Source organism: Rhinatrema bivittatum, chromosome 16, assembly GCF_901001135.1.
Source record: "Rhinatrema bivittatum chromosome 16, aRhiBiv1.1, whole genome shotgun sequence".
NCBI lineage: Eukaryota > Metazoa > Chordata > Amphibia > Gymnophiona > Rhinatrematidae > Rhinatrema > Rhinatrema bivittatum.
Window position 1 is genome coordinate 14458881 of NC_042630.1, and position 26635 is coordinate 14485515.

Below are 26635 nucleotides of genomic sequence, written 5' to 3' on the forward strand. Positions count from 1 at the left end.
AGCCCCCTCCTTCTCCGACATGCCATATAATCAGTTACCACTGTCAGTCTCCTATCTATTAAACAGACATCTCTTTTACTTAAAAATATGGTCTTCCAAGCTTCAAATTGGAGCAGTTTAATGGACGTGTTTGCAGTCAACAGAAGTAGCGAGCCAGAAGCCCTGGTTCTTAAGATGTATCAAGCTCCTTAGGTAAACCCATATGAGGGTTTAGGGTTTAATTATTGTCAGGCAATGGTAAATTGACCGGCTGTTTATAAATGCAAATTGACTAAGGTTAAGTAAAGCGTATGCTAACCCCAGCAGCACAAGCTAGAGTCTTTCAGGACTCTTTTACTTCCTCTTTTGGTCTTATTCTGTGGTCTCTTTTCTTTCCATCAAATATACCTTGTTTCCTGTGTTTTCTAACTTTAGACACATACACCCTGTTTTGTTTTTTTATTTTTCCATTTCCCTGAGTTCATGTTTTAGTTCTTCATGTTATACTCTTGCAGCACATGTACCAGTATGACCCCCTCACCCCACCCTACACAGATTGTTGAAGATCTGCTATTCAGCTGTCCATGCTGTATTCATGCTGTATATGTGCCAGGGTGACGTCATTCCACCCCGCACAGGGCTCTGATGAATATCCGCTCGCTGTGCTGTATGCTTGCTTTACGTGAAACACTGTAATGCCTACATGGGACTCTGATGAGAGGACAGCACAGCACTCTTTCTGAATTACTTGAATTTGTGGTGGTGGGAGTGATGGTTACATAGGTGAAACTTTAAAAACATTTTCAATGTAGTTCTTTCCCCAAGACTTAAAATATAATCCATTAAAAAAAAAGTCAAATATAATCCATTAATAATTTTGTTCACTACCTCACTAACTGAAATACTTGTTTTTAATTTAAAAAAATTGCTAATGCTGGTGTTTTAACACCCTAGAAAGGGGAAGGGAGAGGATGAAACAGTCTCCAGGGTTTGCCGTCTGTGCGTCCCGTGATTCTGCAGCTGCCTCGGTGAATAAGTTCATTGGAATCTCATCTGTCACCGAATGTTTCCCAACTCATCTGTCCGTACAGTACAGGATGTGCACAAGACAGGATGGTTTATTTTTTTTTCTCTCTCCCTCTTTCCTCCTGTCTGTCTCATTCTCTCCTCCTCTTGCACTGCCTCTTGCCCTCTCTTCCCTTCATGTTTTCTTTCTCTTTTCCTCCTTTTTCCTTTTATTGTCTCACTCGTATGTTTCTCTGCCTCTTTGTCTTTATTTTTTCTCAGTCTCTTTTTATTTTTTTCGTGAGCTAGCAGTTTCCTCCTCTCCCTTTTCACTTCCAGCTCCAGGCATCTTCTTTGTGAGCTGTCAAACCCCTCACAGTTCCCTTTCTTCTATCTTGTTTTTTCCTTTTTGTTTGATGGGCAAAAGAAAAAGTAAGATTTGTTCTTACTCTGCAGAGCCTCCAATGGATACTTTTGTCCCACTAGCTATCCCACTGGGCTTGAGAATCCAAGGAAGACCTGCAAATGCTGGGCTTTAAGGGCCCAAGGAGGTGGCAGATCTAGGGTAGGGTTGACCTTAGCAAGAGGTTCAGTGTATCTGCGATCGTATGCCGTGGGTTGAAGAGTTGCTATACCAACATCAGTTTTTCCTCCTAGTTCACTGGGCATACATGCCATTTCTTTCATCATTGATCCATAGGATATCATCTTGGTGGAGACACAGAGGGCTGTTACTTGCACATATGGTACCCTTTCAAAATGTCTGTCTCAGCTGTGTCTGTTTACTGAGGAGATGGCCCAAAATCTTAAAGAAGAGGATGTAAAGCTAGGTGATCAAGACGGTAAGCTGCTAAATATGGAAGGCCAGATTTTAACCTTCTAGGGTGTCTTTTATCAAGGACAATTTTGTTTTAGAGAATGAGATGTTTTGGAAAATATTATAAGAAATCAGAATCTATTAATTTTCCCTAAGTCTAAGCTTTTTTGATATCAGAAGTTGTTAAAAAAAAAAAAAAGTGATTTAAGTCCTGAATGATTCTCCTGAGGTGGTTTTCTCTTACTAGATTCAGAAGAATTAGACTTGGCCACTTTAACATCTGTGAACAGTTTGGACAACTCAACCATCATAGAATCACAGCACAAAACACGAACACTGTGCGAGTCCGTAATGGACATGGTCCTCAGACACTCGGGGCATTTTCTAAACCCGGTTGCCATCGAAAAAGAGGGCAGGCGCGCGGTCGGTGACTGTTGGGCACCGAGAGGTATGCTGCCGGGAAGCGACCGCAAAAAACAAGCATCAGAGGGAACGGAGCGCGATGGGGGACCCCAGTGTGGGTGATTTTAAAGAAGGCAAACTTCAAATATTTGCGTGAGGAAAGTTGTGAGAAATTTCTCACAGAGCTCCTAACCGTGAGACAACTTGCTGCGCGGAAAAAAAGAGACTGAAGGGGGACCTCTGGTGGCCGCAGGTTAGTGCCCTGCTGGGCATGCCCAGTAGGGGCCAGTCAAAGTTCTAAAAACTCTGACAAAAGTGTTCCGTGACGGCTCCATCTGATGATGTCACCCATATGTGGGGACTAACATCCTGCTGTCCTGGGAGAACACCTATTACAGGTAAGCAACTCTGTTCTTTCAGAGAAAGCAATGTTGCTTACCTGTGATGGTGCTCTCTAAAGACGGCAGATCGCTAGTCACTGGAACCCAGCTGCCTTCCCCTGGGGAGTTCTGTTCCTTCTATAAAATTAGCTAGATGGGACCTGAGAGCGGTGGGAAGTTCCACTCGATACCTCTCACCGTCATATTTTACTTATTTATTTGCTTTTATATTCCGACATTCGTTGGTGTACATCACATCGGTTCACATTATAACAGGGTAATAGTATGACGGAAGGGTCGTACTATTTTTACATTGTAACATTAACATATGCGTAGGAACATTTTTACAATGGAACACAATGGAACACAGAGACATTACTTTGTACATTGCAACAGTTATGTATTACTTTATACATAGTGACCTTTATACATTACTTATTTATTTTATTTATTTAAAATTTTTATATACCGGCATTCATGTTGCAAACACATCATGCCGGTTTACATATAACAGGGGTGTACAGTGAACAATTCAATAACCTAATTAATAACCTAATTAATAACCTACTTAATAACATAGCAACCTTTATACGTTAATTAAACATAGTAACCTTTATACAATGAGGCTTTCTTGAGGTGTCTGTGAGACAGAGGAGGGGGGGGAGGGAAGAGGAGTTAGGTCGCAAGTTGGTAGGCTTTCTGGAACAGCCATGTTTTCAGTTGTTTTTTGAATGTTTGGAGGGAAGGTTCCAGTCTGAGGTGAGAGGGTAGCTGGTTCCAGAGGGTTGAACCAGCTACTGAGAAGGAGCGTTGTCTAGTAGAAGTCAGGTGAGCAAGTTTTGTATGTGGAATGATCAGGAGGCCTGTGTTTTGGGAGCGCAGGCATTTCTGGCTATGATGTAGTTGGGGAGGGTTTTTAGTCCATTTGATTTTTTGATCCCTTGGTGTGACAGATCCCTTGGTGTGACAGATGGCCACATCTGTAACACCAAGTGACATCTGTGACAGATGTCACAGGTGATGACATCTGTGACAGATGTCACAGGTGATGACATCTGTGACAGATGTCACAGGTGATGACATCTGTGACAGATGTCACAGGTGATGACATCTGTGACAGATGTCACAGGTGATGACACCTGTGACAGATGTCACAGGTGATGACACCTGTGACATCTGTGATGACACCTGTGACAGATGATCCCTTGGTGTGACAGATGGCCAGCTGTCTTCAGAGAACACTTGTTAAAGGTAAGCAACCTCGCTTTCTGAAGGTTGCAGGCCATAAAACTTGGGGAGGGCAATTATCAAAGTCATTTTTGTTTTGTCTGCAGAAATAGGGTGGGGGGTAAAAGTACCCAAGTCAGACATAGCATATATTCTTTTACCCAGGGCAGGGTCGGGGTGAGGAAGAATACATGCGGGGATTTCATTTTGCATCTGTTACAAAGTACCCGCTTGCCTGTGGCTGCTCATATTTTGAAGGAGAAACTCCCACAGACAGTTTACCTTTCATAGAGTTTATGGGCTCTACAAAATCTAGTTTTGTTCCACATGTGAAGAATGCATTTTGTCGTCTGGATGTGGGGAACCCGTCCAGTGGCTGTGCCCTGTCATCTTATGGTCTCACCACATGAGCCAATCTGGCTGGTGAGGTATACAAGAGGGGCTTTGTGATATCTCCAGCAAGGGAAATTTGTAGCTTGGGAGGCAGGAGTTTGTGAATATGAAAGCTCCTGTGCTATGTCATGTAGGTGCAATCTTTGTATCAGGCTGACAGGTGGTGTCTAAGGCTGTGAGGGATCCTGCATGAAACAGAATGGAATGCTTTTTCTTTTCACATTTTCTGGACCAGAGGTTATCAGATGAGGGGCTAGCCACCATTTAACAGGGTCAGCTCCACATCCTGAGCTTTGTGGCCATCTTCTCCCTACAGTAACTTAGAGCTGTTAGAAAGTGAGTTTAACCAGTAAAACCACCTGCTAAGGGTGGTTTGAAGTCAAGTGCAGGTGACTGGGAAAAATGTTTCTTTCCACACAGTGGCTTTTATCACCAGGGGGAGGCTCTGGGCTGACTTCACTAACAGGGCCTGTCTTGCTCTCTTTCTCTCTGTATCTTTATATTATGAACATGGATGCAGCCCTGCAGTCTCTGAAATTACAGCTTTCATTTAAGGCCTGCCCCAGAAGCTAGCCTTACAACAATAAGAGCAGTCAGACGGAGGTGGGAGGCAGGTAGCAGTGGGGTAGGGTAAAGTACGCCTTCTCGATTTCTCAGAAATATCTCTATGCAGTCCCTCCCTCAGCAGCTGAAATGCCAGAGCCATCTGCACAGCGCCAAAAGCAACGGGGTTACTCAGGTCTTCAGCATCGTTTCCCAGGCTCTCCGCCTCACTCTGGAATTTGAACTCTTCTGACGGGTCCATGCCCCCCTTAGCCTTCCCTTCCTCAGTCTTATTCAAGGCCTTGCAGTTGGGGAAGTGAACTCACATCTCATAATTTGGGACTCCAGTCATTTCATTCTTTATCTTGTTGGTGCATTTAGATGTCACCTTTTGAGTTTGTGCAGTATAGTTAAGTTTTGAAATGCCAGGATGGCGTTCCAGGAGTGCCTGCCAACTGCTCAAGGAACTGAGAACCCCAGAAGTCTCTGTAACCCTTACGAGCCTGTCAGCCCTCCTGTAGCAGAAACAGGTTGGGGGGGGGAGAGGGTTAGCCAAACAGATACTTGACAGGTGAAAGTTAAGGTTGCATCTGTCAGCGAAGTAGCAGAGGCTTATTTGTGCACTTTTCACCTCAGCCGGCTTTCCCTCACATCGCAAGGATTGGTGTATGAGGGCTCATTTACTTTCTTTGCAAAAGCACGGACTGCTTTTCCATCTGCCCTCCCCCCAGCACCTTCCTCTGCCCCCCCCCCCCCCCAAAGTGTTTCTGGCGCTTTGCCTGTCGCTCTGACTTACAGGACTGGGAGCAGACTTTGCAGCCGAATCTTCAACATTCATCACCAGCCTCTCCCCTCTTGTTTTTCCTCCCAAAGGTCTTGGAAAGGAGCCGGCATTTCTAAGAAGCTTGAGAGCACTCAGCATCGCATAAATAGAAGGATTAAAGAGAACAAAACTACCCGCAGTGTAAACTCCACCTCCCATCATTGGTGAATAGCAACATTAGGCAGCTTTGGACCAGAGAAAGACTACTGAGACCATTAGCAGATGATGGAGGAACTCATGAGGCCACTGCAACAAGGGTCTCCTGTAAGTTCCTCATACTCCAGGGCCCCAGCATGTGTACATCCTACAGATTTGCTTCTGAAACAGCCAGACAGGAGGAGGACCTGGGAGAAATTAATCCACAGCTGAGAGATCAAGTGAGATATTAAATTTTTATGACCAGAAATATATCTCTGAGAGTTATCCACATCCATCAGTGCAGTAGGATATCTATTGCTTCAAGCAGAAAACTCCAACAAAACCTATTTGAGCCTACTGTGAGGAAGGAGGTTGAATAAGGAAAGTTGAATTTTTATAAAGTTCTTTTAAATTCAGTTGTTAAAATTAATAGTCATCATTTTTCCGACTTGCACCTAGGATGTCAGCCCTTGAGCTCTCTGACTGTTTTGACTTTGTTCTGGGGCATCTGACTTGGCTCATTGCTAGATATCTCTATGCAGAACCCATTGATGCAGGAACTGCCATCTAAATTATGAACCCTCCAGTAATGTAGATGGTATGATCAGAGATCTCAAAGACATCAAACAGAGGCTACAGAAAATAAAAAGGCATTTCTACTGATCATTGTGGTCAAAGTTACCTTAGGTATCCAAGCCATAATACTTCCCAGGTCTGTTTATGCTTTGCTTTCTGTAACAGCATGCTCACTTTTTTATTCCTTAATCTCTCCAAAGTCTTAAGATAAATCTTGATCCTTGTCTGCATCAAGCCAAGTATTTGCTGCTTCTCTTGAGCTGCTTTTCCTCCTGGAGCCCCAGCAAGGTCTTCAAACAAGAAGTCTGTCATTCATTAACAACTACAGGATGACGGGGAGCTTAGAAATGCCTTAGCAGATGGGAGATGTCTGGCTGCAGCTACAGCTAAGGAAGTGATTGTGTGCACTAACAGGTAATTTCATTGCTCTTTAAAATGAACTCTGAACTCTCTGGGGAGGCCTGGAGTGTGTAGCTTTTGCATTTCACAGCCATTATGGGCAATTAATGAGCACATAATCTCTGATAATATTTTTGCATGGAGAAGTGGATACGTTGATGCAGATGGCACTTTTCAGCTCATGAAACCCAATGGCACAAAATCCCCTTCCAAGAAATGCAGTGTGGCAGATGAAGAATCACAAAGCTATTGAACTTAGATCTTCCAGAGCTACAAAGTCCCAATGCCATGTGGGGTGCAGGGATTTGGATCATATTGAGGTTATCAAACAATACTGCACATTTAGTGCTGTGTACTAATAGGTTGTGAGCATTCTCATGCTATAAAAGGCAGCGGCATCCCATACCATGTATGGATGATGCTAGGATATGATTAGATGACATTGCAGATGACAGCAGAGAAAGACTAATTGGCCTATCCAGGCCTTTCAGTTTTTCTGTTGTGTACTACTAAAGATATGACCCAACTGCCACCTATAGAAATATGACTGTGAGATATCACTCTACATCTCAAGTTTTGCTTATTTCCAGTTTATGAAAAAGACTGACAAGATTAATCGTGAATTATCCATCAGACCACCTTCTCCGCTCCATTCCCTCCCCACTACTTAAGTATTTTATTTATTTATTTATTTGAATTTCTATACCGATATTAGTAGGGACATCATATCGGTTTACATCAAAAACATAAAGATTGGAAATTACATAAAACAGGGTGGTGGGGAGGGGGAGATAGGAACTGTGAGAACGTAGATTAGGAAGTACATAGGAATCAGGCTACTCAGAAAAAATGAGAGCCACAACAGTTCATATTAAGCATAAAATTTGAAAAACAAAGGAACTTTGTACAAAGGTTCAGGGTGAGTTTGCATGAGAGGGTTCAGATATGTTTGCATGGAAGTGAATGGGGTGATATTATTCTTGGTAGGCATGTTTGAATAGCCAGGTTTTCAAATTGGCTCTGAATTTAGAGGTGCAAGTCTCGAGCCTGAGATTGGGGGATAGAGAATTCCAGAGAGTGGGTCCAGCAATAGAAAGGGCTCGTTCCCTTGTGGAGGTAAGGTGTGCTTTTTTTTAGTGAGGGTACATGAAGGGTTCCATTGCTGGAGGCTCTGGTGGATTTGTTAGATCGTAAGGGGCAGAATGGTTCGACGAGCCAGTTTGAATTGTGTGTGTGTATAGCTATGTGGGTCAATGTTAGGGTTTGCCATTCTAGGTTAGACCAAAGGTCCATAAAGCCTAGTATACTATTTCCAACAGTGGCCAATCCAGGTCACAAGTACCTTGCAGGATCCCAAGGAGTAGATAGATTCCATGCTGCTTATTCCAGGGATAAGAAGTGGATTTCTGAAACTCCACCTTAAAAATAGTTTATGGACTTTTCCTCCAGCTACACTAACAGCTTTCACCACATCCTCTGGCAATGAATTCCAGAGCTTAATTATGCATTCAGTAAAAAAATATTTTCTCTAATTTGTTTTAAATATATTGCTTAGTAACTTCATTGTGTGTCCCCTGGTCTTTGCACTCTTTGAAAGAGTAAACAACTGATTAGCGTACACTCGGTCCATTCCACTCATTATTTTATAGACCTCTTGTTGCGGTCTCGGTCGCCACGCTGGCGCCCGAGGCCTTACCTTCCTCCCGGGTCCCGGGGTGCTGCCGCGTTCCGCGGTCTCAGGACCCCGGCCGCCGCTTTCCGCCGCCGTTTGACTCTCCGCGGGCCTGCAGGGCCTCCGGGCGCCATGCGCCGACTCTCACGCTGCCGCTGGCGTGCCCTCACGGCCAGTCCCGCCCCCAGGCGCGCGCGCGCGACTGTCCCCCGCTTTTAAAGGGACCAGCGCGGGAAAACCCGGCTCCTCCCTTCTTTGACGTCAGATGCTGCAGGGCTATTTAAGCCCTGCAGTCCCTTCCCTTCTTTGCCTTGCAACGAGGTTCACTACTTCCTGTAGTTCTCAGTTGCGTTCCTGGATTACCTGTTACCCGCCTGACTCTGCTCGCCTGACTCCGCTTTGCCTGCTGCCTGCCTTGACCTCGGATCGCCTGACTCCGCCTGCCTGCTGCCTGCCTTGACCTCGGATTGCCTGACTTCGCCTGCCTGCTACCTGCCTTGACTCCGGTTCGTAGTTTCGACCTGCTTGTCTTCAGCCTGCCTTGACCTCGGTCCGTGATCCCGTCTTCTGCTTGCTCGCTGCCTGCCCAGACTCCAGACCGGACTCCACTCCTGGGTTTCTTCGTTCTCACCTAAGTCCCAGCGGTCCGGGTCCCTACGGGCTTCTCCTGGGGGGATCTCGGACTTCCAGGGCGAAGTCTCCTAAGTCCTAGCAACCCGGGCTCTCACAGCTCCTCTGGAGGAGTCTCGGGTTTCCAGGTGAAGACCCTCTTGCCCAGTGGGAGTTCTGCCTACCGACTGTTCCCTCGGTCCGGTCGGCCCAAGGATCCACATCCGGGTTTTCGCCAGCACAACAGTTTGCAAGGCCATGGATCCGGCAGACCTCGCCGGGCTACAGGCCATTCCGGGTTTGGCCCAGCGGTTGGTGCAGCAACAACAAGTCCTAGATTCCCTGGCTGCTACAGTAGAGCGGCTGGCGTCTCGCATGGATACCGAGCCCCCCGCGCCCGTTCCAGTACCGGCACCTGTTCCTGCACCACTGGTAACTCTTCAGACCCCTACGCAGCTCCCAGCGCCCTCTCGCTATGCCGGGGATGCCAAAGCGTGTCGAGGGTTTTTAAATCAATGTTATGTGCGCTTTGCACTACTGCCTAACCAGTTTCCTACTGATGGTACCAAGGTGGCGTACATTTTTGCCCTTCTGGACGGACGGGCCCTGAATTGGGCTTCCCCCATGTGGGAGAACAACGATCCTGCACTGGGGGACTTGAATCGCTTTGTGGAAGAGTTCAAAGCGGCCTTCGATGAGCCAGCACGACAGGCTTCCGCTACCTCAGAGTTACTTCAGCTCCGGCAAGGGTCACGGACTTTGGCAGACTACGCATTGGAGTTTCGCACCCTTGCCCACGAGGTAGGCTGGCAGGATGAGGCTCTCCGGGGTGTGTTCCTGGAGGGCTTAGCCGGTCGTATTAAGGATGAACTAGCAGCTCGGGACCTGCCGGAGACCCTGAGTTCCCTGATTGACTTAGCGGGTCGAATTGATCGGCGTTTGCAGCAGAGGGCGAAAGAGGGGCGCCCCTTCCGACGTCCGACGTCCGTGATTCCCAGGTCCTCGAATTCGAGTTCGAGTTCGGGGTCGCGAGGAACTACCTCTCCACCTGGAACTGCCGCCGACGAGCCCATGCAAGTGGGTCGTTCGTCTTTGTCTCCCGAAGAAAGGCAGCGACGCCGGGACTTGAGACTGTGCCTGTACTGTGGAGGAAAGGGCCACTACCTTGCCCAGTGTAAAGAACGGGCGGAAAACTCCCGCGCCTAGGTGTAAAGGAGGAGTGTCCCCTAGGCTGCCTTAGTCCTGCTCCTCAATGTACTATGCCAGTAACCCTGGAGTATCCAGGTGGTTCTTTCCTCACGCAAGCCCTTGTTGACTCAGGGGCTGGAGGCAACTTCATTACTAAAGACTTGGTGCAACAGTTGAATCTCCCTACGCGACCTAGGACTCCTGCCTTGCGGATAACCTCTATTCAGGGTACTCCGTTATCAGGGTGCATCTCCACCGAGATCGTCCCGTTAATTTTGCAGACGGGTTTGTTACACACTGAAGAGATTTCCTTGCTAGTATTGGAGAGAGCAGTACATCCGGTGGTTCTCGGGTTACCCTGGCTTCAGAAACACTCTCCTGTGATTCGCTGGAAAGATTTTCAGATTACCCAGTGGAGTTCGGAGTGTTTGAAATCCTGCCTCCAAGTGAAAAGATTCCAACGGATTCCGCTGGCCCACACCGTACCGGTATTACCGGCTCCGTATGCTGACTTTCAGGATGTTTTTTCCAAGGAAAAAGCGGAATTGTTACCGCAACACCGACCTTTTGACTGTGCAATAGAGTTGCTTCCGGGTACTACTCCCCCACGGGGACGAGTTTATCCCTTGTCTCAGCCAGAGACCCAGGCCATGTCCGAATATATCACTGAGAATCTGGCTAAAGGCTTCATACGCCCTTCCAAGTCCCCCGCCGGAGCAGGTTTCTTTTTTGTTGCCAAAAAAGACGGAGGCTTGCGGCCTTGCATTGATTACCGTGGGCTCAATGCTATCACCAAGAAGAACCGGTACCCGCTTCCTCTCATTCCGGAGCTGTTGGACAGACTCCAAGGAGCCCAAGTCTTCACGAAATTGGATCTCCGCGGCGCTTATAATCTGGTTCGAATCCGTCCCGGGGACGAATGGAAGACGGCGTTCAACACCCGGGACGGCCATTATGAATATCTAGTAATGCCGTTTGGACTGTGCAACGCTCCCGCTGTTTTTCAGCACTTAATGAATGAGATTCTGCGTGACTTATTGCATTCCTGCGTGATCGTCTATTTGGATGACGTTCTCATACACTCTCCGGATCTTGCCTCCCATCGGCAACATGTGAGACAAGTACTCCAGATCTTACGAGACCACCATTTGTATGCCAAGTTCGAAAAATGTCTCTTTGAACAAGAGTCGTTACCCTTCCTCGGGTTTATAGTGTCTTCTACAGGTTTCCGGATGGACCCCAGCAAGGTAACCGCCATCAGGAAGTGGCCCCGACCTGAGGGGTTGAAAGCATTACAACGCTTTTTGGGGTTTGCTAACTTCTATAGACACTTTATTCCTCAGTACTCCCGCTTGGTGGCTCCTTTAACCGCACTAACTCGGAAAGGGGCAAACACTCGCTTCTGGCCCGAGGGAGCTTGTGAGGCTTTCGAACTATTAAAGGAGGCGTTCCTCCAGGACACCTGTTTACGCCACCCAGATCCAACACGGCCATTCTTTGTTGAGGTCGATGCCTCTAACATTGCTGTGGGAGCGGTCCTCTCACAAGTCTCTAACTCCGGACATCTCCTACCCTGCTCCTATTTTTCTAAGAAGTTCTCCTCTGCCGAGTGCAATTACGGTATTGGGGATAAGGAGTTGCTGGCGGTCAAACTCGCGCTGGAGGAATGGAGACAGTGGTTGGAGGGCTCCCTCCATCCGGTTACAATTTATACAGATCACAAGAACCTGGAATTCCTTAACCAGGCCCAACGTCTCAATCCTCGACAAGCACGATGGTCCCTTTTCTTTAACCGTTTTAATTTCATTCTGAAGTACCGACCCGCGTTGAAGAATATACGGGCTGACGCACTCTCCCGTTATGAACTTCAGGAGGAGAAGGAAGACCTCCCACAACACATCATAGATCCCGCTAAAATCCAGTTAGCTAGCACCACAGTTTCCACTCTTGGACGAGTGGTGGTTTCCTACAAAGACCGCAGAAGGGTGTTAGCTTGGGCCCATGACTCGCTTTCAGGGGGTCACGCCGGCAGGGAGAGGACGCTCGACCTGCTTAGTCGCTATTATTGGTGGCCTCGAATGCGACAAGATGTCCGAGTATATGTTGACTCATGCCCAGTTTGTGCCCGGCAAAAACCGCCTAGTGGTCGGCCCTGGGGCCTCCTGCAGCCGCTGCCTATTCCCGCGGAACCATGGTCCCACATAGCCACGGACTTTGTAGTGGATCTGCCCCCCTCGGAAGGCAATACGGTGATTTGGGTAACTGTAGACCGTTTTTCCAAGATGATTCGCCTGGTACCCTTGCCTAAGCTGCCCTCTGCACCTGAACTCGCACTCCTCTTCACTACCCACGTCTTCCGGGCTCACGGTCTACCACAGAGTATCGTATCGGATCGAGGGCCGCAGTTCACGGCTCGTTTTTGGCGTGCCCTTTGCAGGAAATTTGGGGTCCAATTAAACTTATCCACAGCCTTTCACCCCCAGACTAATGGTCAGACAGAGCGCACGAACCGCACTCTTAAAACCTTCCTTCGCAGTTTTATCTCCGAAAAAGGAAGTAACTGGACTTCTCTCCTGCCTTGGGCAGAATTCGCCTACAACAACCATACCCATGCTGCCACTGGACAAACCCCTTTCCAGATTGTGTATGGACGTCACCCAAGGCCTCCTTTGCCGCTTCCGATTTCCATTCCATCACCTGCTGCCTTAACCACAGCACGGCAAGTACATCATCTCTGGAAGAGGATTCAACTCAAACTGACCACCGCAGCAAAAAGGTCCCAGCAGTATACCAACCGTCATCGACGACCAGCGCCAGTTTTTCTGCCAGGTACCAAGGTGTGGTTAAGCACTCGGAACCTCCAACTACCTAACCGCTCTCGTAAGTTGGCCCCTCGATACTGCGGGCCTTTTCAGGTTGCGGAGCGTATTGGTACCGTTTCCTACAGACTTCGCCTTCCGTCTTCACTTCGCATCCACAACGTGTTCCACGTATCTTTGCTGAAACCGGTGGTACTGTCCCGGTACCATCATCCTTCCACGGATGCGCTATCCTCCCCTACATCTTCAGAGACTACGTATCAGGTACGAGAAGTCCTGGACGTTCGCTTCCATGCCCGTCGCTGGGAATACCTACTGGCATGGGAGGGGTGTGGCTCCGAGGAAGACTCTTGGGAGCCAGCCCGGAACATCTTGGACAAATCATTGCTCACTCAATTTCATCTGGACCATCCTGGGAAACCTGGCCCTCGGCGGAGGGGGCGTAAGAAGGGGGGTACTGTTGCGGTCTCGGTCGCCACGCTGGCGCCCGAGGCCTTACCTTCCTCCCGGGTCCCGGGGTGCTGCCGCGTTCCGCGGTCTCAGGACCCCGGCCGCCGCTTTCCGCCGCCGTTTTACTCTCCGCGGGCCTGCAGGGCCTCCGGGCGCCATGCGCCGACTCTCACGCTGCCGCTGGCGTGCCCTCACGGCCAGTCCCGCCCCCAAGCGCGCGCGCGCGACTGTCCCCCGCTTTTAAAGGGACCAGCGCGGGAAAACCCGGCTCCTCCCTTCTTTGACGTCAGACGCTGCAGGGCTATTTAAGCCCTGCAGTCCCTTCCCTTCTTTGCCTTGCAACGAGGTTCACTACTTCCTGTAGTTCTCAGTTGCGTTCCTGGATTACCTGTTACCCGCCTGACTCTGCTCGCCTGACTCCGCTTTGCCTGCTGCCTGCCTTGACCTCGGATCGCCTGACTCCGCCTGCCTGCTGCCTGCCTTGACCTCGGATTGCCTGACTTCGCCTGCCTGCTACCTGCCTTGACTCCGGTTCGTAGTTTCGACCTGCTTGTCTTCAGCCTGCCTTGACCTCGGTCCGTGATCCCGTCTTCTGCTTGCTCGCTGCCTGCCCAGACTCCAGACCGGACTCCACTCCTGGGTTTCTTCGTTCTCACCTAAGTCCCAGCGGTCCGGGTCCCTACGGGCTTCTCCTGGGGGGATCTCGGACTTCCAGGGCGAAGTCTCCTAAGTCCTAGCAACCCGGGCTCTCACAGCTCCTCTGGAGGAGTCTCGGGTTTCCAGGTGAAGACCCTCTTGCCCAGTGGGAGTTCTGCCTACCGACTGTTCCCTCGGTCCGGTCAGCCCAAGGATCCACATCCGGGTTTTCGCCAGCACAACACCTCTGTCAATTCTCTCCTCAGCTGTCTCTTCTCCTGGCTGAAGAATCCTAACCTCTTTAGCCTTTCCTCATAGGTAGGGACCTTAAGAACATAAGAACATGCCATACTGGATCAGACCAAGGGTCCATCAAGCCCAGCATCCTGTTTCCAACAGTGGTCAATCCAGGCCATAAGAACCTGGCAAGTACCCAAAAACTAAGTCTATTTCATGTTACTGTTGCTAGTAATAGCAGTGGCTATTTTCTAAGTCAACTTAATTAATAGCAGATAATGGACTTCTCCTCCAAGAACTTATCCAATCCTTTTTTAAACACAGCTATACTAACTGCACTAACCACATCCTCTGGCAACAAATTCCAGAGTTTAATTGTGCGTTGAGTGAAAAAGAACTTTCTCCGATTAGTTTTAAATGTGCCCCATGCTAACTTCATGGAGTGCCCCCTAGTCTTTCTATTATCCGAAAGAGTAAATAACCGATTCACATCTACCTGTTCTAGACCTCTCATGATTTTAAACACCTCTATCATATCCCCCTCAGCCGTCTCTTCTCCAAGCTGAAAAGTCCTAACCTCTTTAGTCTTTCCTCATAGGGGAGTTGTTCCATTCCCCTTATTATTTTGGTCACCCTTCTCTGTACCTTCTCCATCGCAATTATATATCGCTACCTGGATGTCCCTTTGCCACCCTAAACTTAATATGACCAAACCTTCTTCCCCCTTCCCTCTTTTTCTGCCTCTGTAGATGGTATTCTCATCCTCCCAATTCCCTCAGCCTGTAACCTTGGGGTCATCTTTGAAGCCTCTCTCTTCTTCATTACGCACATTCAAAACACTGCTAAAGCATGTCATTTCTTCCTCTATAACATCACTAAAATCCATCCCTTTCTTTCTGAGCACACTAACAAAACAGTCAAATACTCTTTTATCATCTCACTGGACCATCTTTCTCCACTGTAATCTATTCAAAATTCAGCTTCACAACCTACCTTCCTTCAATGCTGCTATGATCATGTGACCCTTCTCAAGTCACTACATTGGTTCCTATCCACATCCACATACAATTCAAGCTTTTCTTACTCACCTATGAATGTATTCATTCTGCAGCTTTCTTCTTTCTTCCTATACCCTTCCTCATGAACCTTTGTTGAGCAAGTCCCTGTAATTTGTGCCTGTGTCTTCCACCACCAACTCCCTACTCTGCACTTTCCAACTTGTTATGCTGTAAGCCTGATGTAGACTCCCTGAGTTGGTGCATTATGCCCCTTCTCTGGCTGAATTCAAATTAAGTGTAAAAGCTTAAATCCTAAGCACTTCTCTACAAGTAAATATGCTTCCCATAGATTCTTGTTGGTTATGTATGTTTGTCTATACTAGACTGTAAGCTCCATGGAGCAGGAACTGCCTCTTTTCTGTGTCTGTACAGTGCTATGTATGTCTAGTAGTGTTTTAGAAATGAGAAATGAGCAGTAGTAATAGTTATGAAAGATAGTATTTCCAGGATCATAGTACTCCCTAATGCCATGCTGGAGTAACTCGGAAGTTATGCTTTCTGATGTCAGACCACACTACGCTTGAGCTACTGCCTGAAGGTTTGGCCAAGACTAACAAACAGCTATTTAAAAAAAAAAAAAAAAAGCAACAAAAAGACATTCCCATTTAGCGATCCAGTAAAAGTCCATCCAGTGTTTTCTAAACATCACCCTGTGTGACACACTAAATTGTATAACATCAGGAGTTGGGTGCAGCACAGATTAATTACTTCAAGGCCTCCTAACACCTACCCTACTGCTATGTTGAGTTGTAGCAGTTCTGGAGCTGAGCAAGACATGCTGGAAACCAACCCAGAGCCTCCAAGAAGCGCAGCCGTGCTCTCCCTTGAGTGAACCAGATAGACCCATAGAAAACTTAGCACGAATCTCCAGCACAACGTTTAATGCTGCATTCTGGAAGATCTGTGTATGGGTGAGACATGAGTGAAACTCTGGCGGAGGATGTAGCATATATTGGTCTAAAATTCTGTGAAGTAGCTTGCAAATTCTGGAATGCAGTGGAACTGGGAGGAATTTCAGACAGGGGCCCTGTGGCCTACCTTACTTCCCCACTGCTAAGGATCCTCTGTGCCAGCATCAGCCTCATTTTTTTCTTGTTTCTTTTGGCTTGGTATTTTCTTCTCTCACTTTCACCTAGGGATTCTACCCCTCTTTTAACAGACGGTCCCACTGTTCCTAGTCTGGTCATTTCAGCAGTGTTCCTGAGGCCAGGAGCTATGCACCAGGATGCCTTCCAGGACCTTTTGTTATGGGCTCTAAATCCAACCACCAGGTGATGCTCTTAACAAGAAGCCATCCTGTGGATCTGGCAGCTCATTCTGGCATGGAATAATATCCCAATGACTAAGAAACAGAGTCCAACCCTAGAAACCTGTCTCCCAATCCCATCTTCTCCACTGACTTTACTGAATGACCTTGAAAGAGCTCCTAGAAATTGCTGGCTGACAATGTCAACAGGCTTACCTCTGCATGCTCTCGTATCACAGACTCTGTTCTCTGGCTTTGCTGTCTCTGTCCTCTGCTGGCAAGGACCCTCTGTGCCTGTCTCACGGCTTGAATTCTAATCTTGTATTTACCCACCACCACCTTTCTGGAAAGATTGTTCCATTCACCCACCACCCTGTGAATTTCCAGACTGTCCACTTTGGGACAAAGTCTGTGCATACTTTCATTTTAAAACCTGCAGACTTTGCCCCTGGCTTTTTATTTTTTGTGGGAGTAGATTTTTGACAGAAAATAACATGCACAGACTTGTATAAATAAAATATCTGCAAAATATTTCCCAGTCCTGCACCAATCTTATGTACCCTCCCGGGAATGATCTCCCTTGATTGAGGCCCGAAGTATGTGCGTTGTGGAATATCGACTGGCCTCAAATTCTCCTCCCCCATCTTTTTACTTTCCTCGTTTTCTTTCTTCACTTTATCCCTCCTTCAGTCGCATATTTGAAAAAAGAAAAACACAATGTCAAATGATATCCAGATGTTTGTCTGTAAGAGGAACTGCTGCAGCCAGACCAGGGCATGATGTACATCCCTGTTTTTTGGGGTTTTTTTTAAGGCTGTGGAGAACTGCTAGCTAATCCCAGCAAGCGCTGGCTGGCAGCCTTCAAATAGGGATTACATGGAGCGGTGACAGGGTCGTGATTGGGGAGGAACCATGCCTGCTCCTCAAAACAATGCGGAAAATCACAGAGATCCCCGTCACAAATTGTCTTGCTTGTTTCAAGCGTAAAACATCCTACAGTAGAAAGAGACAAACGCAGTACAGTAGATGCACATCTCGTCTCATGCATATTCGCTGTGGCTATTCTGAAAACCAGACTTGCTAAGGACTCCTCTAGGGCCCAGTTGGGAGCCAAACCTATTGCCTCGCTTTTTCTCGTCTAAATGTTTCTTTACAATATGTGAGCCATCTGTATTTCTTGTTCTTGTCTCTCCATCCGTTCTACCTCTGTTTCATACTGAGGGCAGGTATCCTTCCCCACAGTAAGTCAGATGACTGTGCTTGCTAGTCATGGAGCTTTCCAGCATCCCTCTAGTTGAGTTCTCTGGGAAGGCCATGGTGGAGAGTTAGCCCGTTGTGCACAGAGCCATGGCATTTCATACTGCTCAGGAATGCCAGAAATCTGGTAGGGGTATTTGCATGGGCCTGTCCCTGGCCCCCTTCCCTACTAGGATAATTTAAAAGAATTATTTGTAGCTCTGGGGAAAAAGAAGACATTGTTTGCTTTAATGTTTTCCACGTTCTTTCAATAGAGTCCAGTGGCACACCAAAATCCATCCTGTTTTTATATCTGAAATACAAAACCTAAGTTCCTGATTTTTGGCTGAAGGAGAAGAGACAAGTGGATTGTCTCATTCCATCTAGTGTCCAGACAGCAGGGGAGAGAGTTCAGCAGTCACTGTAACCCCATTTGGTAAGACACCTGAGAAATTTCCACTTGCACATCTGAGTCATTAATCTTTACAGAGCTGAAAGGACCTTTATTCAGAAGAATGAAATCCAACTCTGGAAATCGGGCCAGTTCTTGAGACAGGAGAGGACTGTAATGCTTGGCACCTAAGGATCTTCGGGTTGAATTTCTTTCAAGTGTGCGTCTTTATTCCACTGCTGTCAATTCCCAGCAGAGCACTAAAGGCTCTTGCCTATTTTGTGTCTACGGGGAAAAATCTCCTAGTCAAGATCTACTTTTGATATAGCATAGTTACAAAAGGTTGAAGAGAGAGTAAATCAGAGGCTGAAAACTCAGGTGTGGCAGAGAGCAGAGCACATGAGTAGGGGGGGGAAGAGAGGAGGGGAAGAATGGTGAGCCAGCTGGTTGGGCTGTAATTATGTGCAATTTGAAAAGTAACAGCCACTCAATCAAGCAAGCACATTAAAATGATTATTATTTTTTAAGATGCACTTTAAAATGCAGCCCAGTTAATAGCTGATGAGACATTATGTTAGGACTCATCTCAGAAGGAGACCGGGGAATAGCAGGGACCTTTGGTTTACCTCTCTTACTGTCTGACACGCCTGTGCCCCATGTACAGAGTCAAAGGAAGCTATGTTAAGAATCATAAGGGAACACTGGGCGAGACATGATGGGGTAAAATTACATAAGAACAGAACATAAGAACCACCAGCTGGGTCAGACCGAGGGTCCATTGAGCCCAGCACCCTGTCTACAACAATGGCCAATCTGGGTCACAGGTACTTGGCATGATCCCAAAGAGCAGACAGACAGCTTCGAAGGCTTAGTCAAGATCTGCAAGTGGAAAAAGACTTGACCAGCTTAAGTGGATTTTCAGACACCTGAACAGCAGAATTCTGGCATGCATCTGTACATGCGAAGGGAAGGGAGAGAGCTTAGAGGCCTGTTTGTAAGGTGCATATCTGCATTTAAGTTTCAAAAATATCCACATGTACTTTGCACCTTCATTTCCAGTTTAAAGTACGCATGATAGAGTTTGAAGATAAGAGTGTCTTGTGGGGGTTATCTTGCAAGTTAGATACTTATCCATCATTGGCAGAATGATTATCCCCATATTAGCTGGATTGCAAATTAAACTGTTATGTGCAGTTTTGAAAAAAAATATATAAAATTTAGCTTATACGGTTTTGTTCCACTTGCTTTCCATCTGATTCTTATCATCCAAGCAGATATCAGTTCTTTTATAAACAAGAGGGAGCTACAGGGAGGCAATGGGTTAAAGAAGGCGAGAAGGATACACAATGAAGTGCCTCTTGAAATCTTATTTGAGGATTAGATAGCAAACAGATGGCCTCTTGGCTTTCCCTTCCCATTCCATGGGAGAAAAGTATGAATCACTAAGAACTCCAACCAGCACCAAGGGAGGGATGCTGTAATTAACACCACTGGGACAACCCCCACTTCCCTCCCAGATAGATCTCAAAAGAAGAAAACAGGTTCTCAGGATTGCACAAAAATCCTCTATCCACAGTCATCTGGAATGCTCCCTTATCTGTTAGAGTTGTTTGAGGGGAGGGGAAGCCCCTTTCACAAGCCTCTTTCCAAGGTCTTTACCCCCCCCCATCCCGACCCTCCCCCCTTTATCTCTGGAATTGATTCATAAATAAATTAAACAATCTCGCAAGCAGAACAGCCTGTGGCATTGTCCAGTTGTCTAATGTAAATTTTTCATGAATTACGGAACCCAGGAGATTGAACTGTATTTCTGGAGAAGAGGGCAGGGTGGATTCTGCAGCATCTATTCAACTTTCAGAAACATTTTAGCACAGATATAATTGCTCCAGTTTATCTTTTGAAGGGAGATGACCTCCTGTCTCACTGCTGAGTCCTTCTACATTAACCCCCCCCCCCCACCACCACCCCAAAAAAAAGAAACTTACTTTACCAGTAACACTTGTTTATTTTTTTTAACTGCAGGCGTAAACCTTGGGTGATAGCAGGTATGTAACTCCTTTACATCCAAGCATATGCACCAGAACAGACAAAAGAACAAAATAAATGGATGGCTGGGTAAATTTGTTACCTTGAGAATTCCAGAAACACCAGAATCCTTTGAGCCTCAACAAGGTAGAGCTCTCTTATCACTTCCTATGCTACCGTCCTGCCATCCAGTGCAGAGTTGCGAAGAGACAGAAAATATCCAAAAGAAAATTCTGTCGCATAGCTGAGAAAACAGCAAAAAAGAGAACACAGATTATGGCTTCCTTCAGTGGGACACTTTGCCTCTCTGCAGCTTTCTCAGGAGCTAAATCAGAAGGAACAGCCCAGAGATTAGTACTCAGTCCAGTGGATATGATTGATAATCACAGCTCCCTATTATGGAAAACCAGTGTTCCCTGTATGTACCCGGATCAGTCCAGATTCCTGGGTTTTGCCTCCCTGCCAGCAGATGGAGACAGAGAAACTTTCACTGACACTGTACATAACCCTGTGTGCCACCTGCAGTCCCTCCGTAATTCTCTGTCTCCAGCAGATGGAGGTGGTGCAAAACCTGTGGTTCTGAACCCAAGGCAAGCGAAGGCAGTTCTTCAGTGGATTTGTTCTCCCAGGGGGTTGCCAGGTCCTGGTGGGACCATCCCCCTGGTCACAGATTCAAGGACGAGCAGGAGTTGGGAACCCCAAAATTTGTTCATCAGGTCGCCGGGGGGACAGCTGGCTCACCAGCTCTCCCCCTTCAGCAAGGGTTTCAAGCAACCTTTGTCACTTCTTCAGGGAAGTATTTTGAGTTCTACCTTGTTTTCTGCCTTACTTCTTCTTAGTAAAGTTTTACCAAAAAAAAAAAAAGCAGAGTGGAGGCTGTTTTCCTGGCTGCTGGCCCGGTCGCGTTCTCAGCAGGAAGCAATGCGTTGTTTAAAAAAAAATATATATTTTCCTGCTCCTGTTTCTCGGCGCTCTCCCTTCCCTCCCCACATTCGTTTCCAGCGCCTGCCCCGCAGCCCACATCGGCAGCTCCATACCTCGTGCGAGCTGTTGTCTTCAAGCTTCACGCAGGCTGGCCAATGTACCCACTGCTTCCCCAGGGGGAGGGATCTTTGAGGGACGCGGCAGCAGTGCGGTAGCTCGGCCTGGGACGGTCGCCAGCTGCGAAGGAGCATCAGGCCGACCCATTCCCTCTCAGTGTGGGAATGGCAGCCATTTTGGGAGCTTTTCGTGCAGCGGAGGAAAAAGCAGTCGGGGATGGGGATCTCCCGCTCGCACTTTCTTCTGCTGATTGCGACCCTGAAGAGGCCCGGGGGGGCCTCAAGGAACCCATCTGAAGACGATTCTGACTCCCAGGATCTTGGGGGTCCTTCAGGTTTTCCCCCAACTTGTACTCCTAATGCACCAGGCCTTCTTGGCCAGTAGGGCCAATAAGTGGAGGGCTGCCCGGCGCAGAAATATCTGGCAGACGGTCTAAGAAAGCGCCCAGGGGGATGGTTCTGCCAGTGGCTACCAGGATTCGTAAGGTGAAAGCACCAGTGGTCCGGGGAGTCATGCAGGATGTCTCCTCGGAAGAGTCAGACCAAGGAGATGATCCTCAAGAGGTTCCTCCTCCGTCAGATAGTCCAGACCAGGTGGATGAGCCTGGCCTACTTCCTTCAGTGTGAGGAATTGGCTCCTCTGATCCCATACATCCTAGCGGAGTTAGGCATAGTGGATCTGCTAGCAGAGCCGAGCCAGGACACGGTGGATCTGGTCATGGCGGGCTTATGGGGTCCAGCCAAAACATTTCCCTTTCATGAAATGGTGAAGCAGTTGATGGCCCGGGAATGGGATACTCCTGAGACAGGGCTCAAGGTCAGCAGGGCAGTGGCCAAACTGTACCCCTTGCCTGAAGATATTCTGGAGCTGCTGAAGATCCCTAAGGTGGATGCATCCATCTCAGCGGTCACAAAGCGCATCACCAGACCCGTGGTGGGTGCAGCGGCTTTGAAAGATCTGCAAGATCGGAAGCTGGAAGTGCATCTTAAGAAAATTTTTGAGGTCTCTGCTCTGGGCATTTGAGCACCGGTTTGCAGCAGTTTTATTCTCCATATAAGGAAAGGCTGAAGAGGTTAGGGCTGTTCAGCTTGGAGAAGAGACGACTGAGGGGAGATATGATAGAGGTCTTTAAGATCATGAGAGGTCTTGAACAAGTAGACGTGAATTGGTTATTTACACTTTCGAATAATAGAAGGACTGGGGGGCATTCCATGAAGTTAGCAAGTAGCACATTTAAGACTAATCGGAGAAAATTATTTTTCACGCAACGCACAATAAAGCTCTGGAATTTGTTGCCAGAGGATATGGTTAGTGCAGTTAGTGTTGCTGGGTTCAAAAAAGATTTGGATAAGTTCTTGGAGGAGAAGTCCATTAATTGCTATTAATCAAGTTTACTTAGGGAATAGCCACAGCTATTAATTGCATCAGTAGCATGGGATCTTCTTAGTGTTTGGGTAATTGCCAGGTTCTTGTGGCCTGGTTTGGCCTCTGTTGGAAAAAGGATGCTGGGCTTGATGGACCCTTGGTCTGACCCAACATGGCAATTTCTTATGTTCTTATGTCCAAGCCTCAGATGGGTGCAACAGTTGCAAAGTGCCAGGGATCTGGAGCCCCAAGAAGCGAAGCAAGCAGAACACTTGGAGCTGCGGTGGCCTATGGTGCGGATGCTTTGTAATATCTTATTCATACTTCTTTCAGGACAATGGTGTCGGCGGTCTCGGCTAGGATGCTCTTGTGGCTGCGCAACTAGGCAGCGGACATTTCGTCAAAGGCCCAGCTCGGAGTGCTCCTTTACACAGGCAAGCTCCTTTTTGGAGAGGACTTGGAACAGCTGATTAAGCACCTTGGAGATAAGATGCACAAGCTCCCTGAGGACAAGCCAAAAGGATTTTCCACCGTCTGCTCTCTCTTTCGTGGGCAAAGTCGATTCCAACAGAGCAGAGCTCTGGGCGCAGACCAGGGAGAGGCCTCAGGGAGGTCTCAGTCTTGGTCCCAGTCCTTTCGAGGGTGCAGAGCAAACCGTGACGGCACCGGCGAAGGAGATGGTGGAGCCAAGTTCTCTCAATGAAGCGGAGCCAACCCACACCTTGGTTCCGGTTATCGGGGGCTGGCTGGCTCTTTTTTACCAGGAGTGGGTCAAGATCTGATTGGACCAGTGGGTTCTAAGCATGATCGAACGAGGCTACGAGTTAAAATTTGCTCAGCTACTCAGAAACCTATTCATTGTATTTCCCTGTGATTCTCCAGAAAAGAAGCTAGTCATTCGGCAGACCATCCAGAGGCTGCAGAGCCTGGGGGCCATTGTTCCCGTCCCCAGGAGGAATGCGGCTTGGGCCGTTATTCCATTTATTTTGTCATTCCAAAGAAGGACGGTTCTTTTCAGCCAATCCTGGACTTAAAAAAGGTAACTGGGGCTCTAAAGGTGCCCTGCTTCCGCATGGAGACTCTTCGGTCTGTCATAGCAGCAGTATGAACGGGAGAGTTTCTGGCGTCACTGGACCTCACAGAGACATAACTACATAAAGGGATCCAGCAAGACCATCAGAGACTCTTCCGATTCATGATCCTTGGGCAGCATTTCCAGTTTTGCACCCTCCCGTTCGGACTCGCCACCGTCCTGAGGTCTTTCACCAAAGTGATGGTGGTAGTATGTTCTTATGTTCTTAGTAGAGGTGGCCCTCTAGCGGGAGGGCGTGCTGGTCCACCCCTACCTGGATGACTGGCTCATCTGCACAAAGTCTGAGGAATTCTGCAAGCAGGCGGTGACAATGGTTCTACACTGCCTGAGATCCCTGGGCTGGGTTGTCAACCTGGCCAAGAGCCATTTTTCTCCTTCTCAGGTTCTGGAGTTCTTGGGCACATGTTTCCATACCCATATGGGCAAGGTTTTCTCTCGCAGGACTGGATTCTCAAGTTACGTGCACAGGTCTGAAGTCTCTTATGAACCCGAGTGCCTAAGGTCTGGGATTACTTGCAGATTCTTGGTTCCATGGCATCGACCTTAGATCTGGTCCCATGGGCATTTGCACATATGAGACCTTTACAGAGTGCGCTGCTATCCCACTGGAACCCGATATCACAACAGTTTCATCTCCCACTCCCACTTATGGGAGTCACCAGGTCCAGTCTTTCATGGTGGATTGGCCACGACCATCTGGAACGCGGGGTGGACCTCGAGATACCTCAGTGGTCTGTGGTGTCAACCGATGGTTGGGGGACTGTACATCAGGCTCAGTCAGTGCAGGACCAATGGTCAGCGGAAGAGGCGACCTGGTCGATCAATTGCCTAGAGACAACAGCGGTGCGGTTGGTTCTGGAGATATTTCTTCCCCTTCTGCGCAACCGGCCAGTCAGAATCCTCTCTGACAATGCAACAGCCATAGCCTTTTTCAGCCAGCAGGGGGGAACCAAGAGTTGGCCTGTAGCCTTGTGAGCGGAGATGCTAATATCCTGGGCAGAGCAACATCTGTCGTTGTTAGCGGTGTCTCACATAGTGGGGTCCGTCAATGTGCAAGTCTATTTTCTCAGCCGCCAACTTTTAGACCCCAGGGAGTGGAAACTCTCGGACAGGGCCATGGATCTGATCTCTCACAGGTGGGGCAAGCCTCACTTGGATCTGATGGCAACTCGATGGAATGCCAAGGCGCCCCGTTTCTTCAGTTGCAGAAGAGAACAAGGAGTGGAAGGGGTCGATGCTCTGGTGGTTCCTTGGCCGCACATCATTCTACTTTACATGTTCCCTCCATGGCCTCTAGTAGGCAAGGTAGTCAGGAGGATAAAGGTTCACCTGTGGCCAGTAATACTCTTGGTGCTGGAGTGGCCGCTGCGGCCCTGGTTTGCGGATCTAGTCAAGCTAGCAAGGGATGGGCCCCTGAGGTGGGGTCATTCTGCCAAATCTTCTGCAGCAGGGCCGTATATTTTTTGATCAAGTGGATCGTATCTGTCTAGCATCTTGGCTTTTGAAAGGAGGCAGTTAAGGGAAAAGGGCTATCCAGAGGCAGTTATTACTACTCTGCTGTGAGCTCGTATGACCTCTACTTCCTTGGCATATGTGCAGGTTTGGAGGATCTTTGAGCCTTAGTGTACAGCTCGGGGATTTGATCCTCACTGCGCTTCAGTTGCCACAATTCTTTCCTTCTTGCAAGGCGGCCTCGAGAAGGGCTTATCCTTTAAATCCTTACAGGTCCAGGTCTCGACCCTAGGATGTTTGAGGGGCAAAATTCATGGTTCCGCTTTGGCTGCTCATCCGGTCATAGTCCATTTTCTCTGAGGAGTGAAACATTTGCAGCCTCCGGTGCGTCAGATGTGCCCTTCCTGGAGTCTCAATTTGGTTCTCAAATGTTTGTGTGCTGCGCCCTTTGAGCCGCTTAAAAGGGCCCCCATGATGGATCTAACCTTAAAGGTAGTGTTTTTGTTGGCAATTTGCTCAGCCAAGAGGGTATCTGAACTTCAGGCATTGTCCTGCAGGGAACCATTCTTTGTATTTCAGAGTCTGTGGTCTCCCTGAGGACAGTTCCGTCCTGTTTACACTTCTGTCCTGTTTGCCAAAGGTAGTCTCAGCCTTTCACTTGAGTGTTCGGTGGAGCTTCCAGCTTTAACAGGTTTAGAGAATGATGTTCCTCATACAAAAGAATTGAGGTGCCTAGATGTCAGAAAAGCCTTGTTGCGATATTTGGAGGTGACAAATAGTTTCAGATTGTCGGATCACCTCTTTGTTTTATGGAGCGGTGCAAAGAAAGGCCAAAAGGCCTCCAAAGCCACTATAGCGCGTTGGTTGAAAGAAGCCATTGGTTCTGCTTACTTGTGTTACGGTCGCCCAGTTCCAGAGGGGTTAAGGGCTTATTCTACCCATTCTCAAATGGCTTCCTGGGCGGAATGCCAACTGGTTTTGCCGCAAGAGATCTGCAGAGCAGCTACTTTGAAGTCTTTACATATTTTTTCCAGACATTACCGTTTGGACGTCCAGGCTCCGGACGTGCACAATTTTGGCAGAAATGTTCTTCAAGCAGGACTTTCGTGGTCCCACCCCAGTTAGGGAAGCTTTGGTACATCCCAGGAGTCTGGACTGATCCGGGTACTTACAGGGAAAGGAAAATTGTTTCTTAACGGCTAATTTTCATTCCTGTAGAACCACGGATCAGTCCAGACACTCGCTCACTGGGGAGTTTGGGAGTTTTCTTGCTCGATCTGTGGTAATTCTGATATTTTCCTGAAGAATGGCATAGGTTTTCAATAATTTTGTTACAGTGTTCTTTCTAAATAGTTTTTTTCCCGATCCCCTGCTCGTTCAGGGGTACATAGTTAGTTTACAAAAAAGAAAGTTGTTTCTTGGTTAATGAATTCTC

At 47.9% G+C, this 26635-nt stretch overlaps 1 protein-coding gene across 2 annotated transcripts in view; it reads right to left on the reverse strand.

The window, feature by feature from the left end:
- GAL3ST4 (galactose-3-O-sulfotransferase 4) overlaps positions 1–26635 on the reverse strand; it is a 45401-nt gene that overhangs the window by 11816 nt on the left and 6950 nt on the right. Inside the window, exon 2 of one of the 2 annotated variants that reach the window (XM_029580568.1) lies at positions 20353–20493. The exons of the other annotated variant lie outside the window; for it this stretch is intronic. The gene's annotated coding sequence lies outside the window, so the exon portion shown is untranslated. The remainder of the gene's footprint in view (positions 1–20352; positions 20494–26635) is intronic. 2 annotated transcript variants of the gene reach the window in all.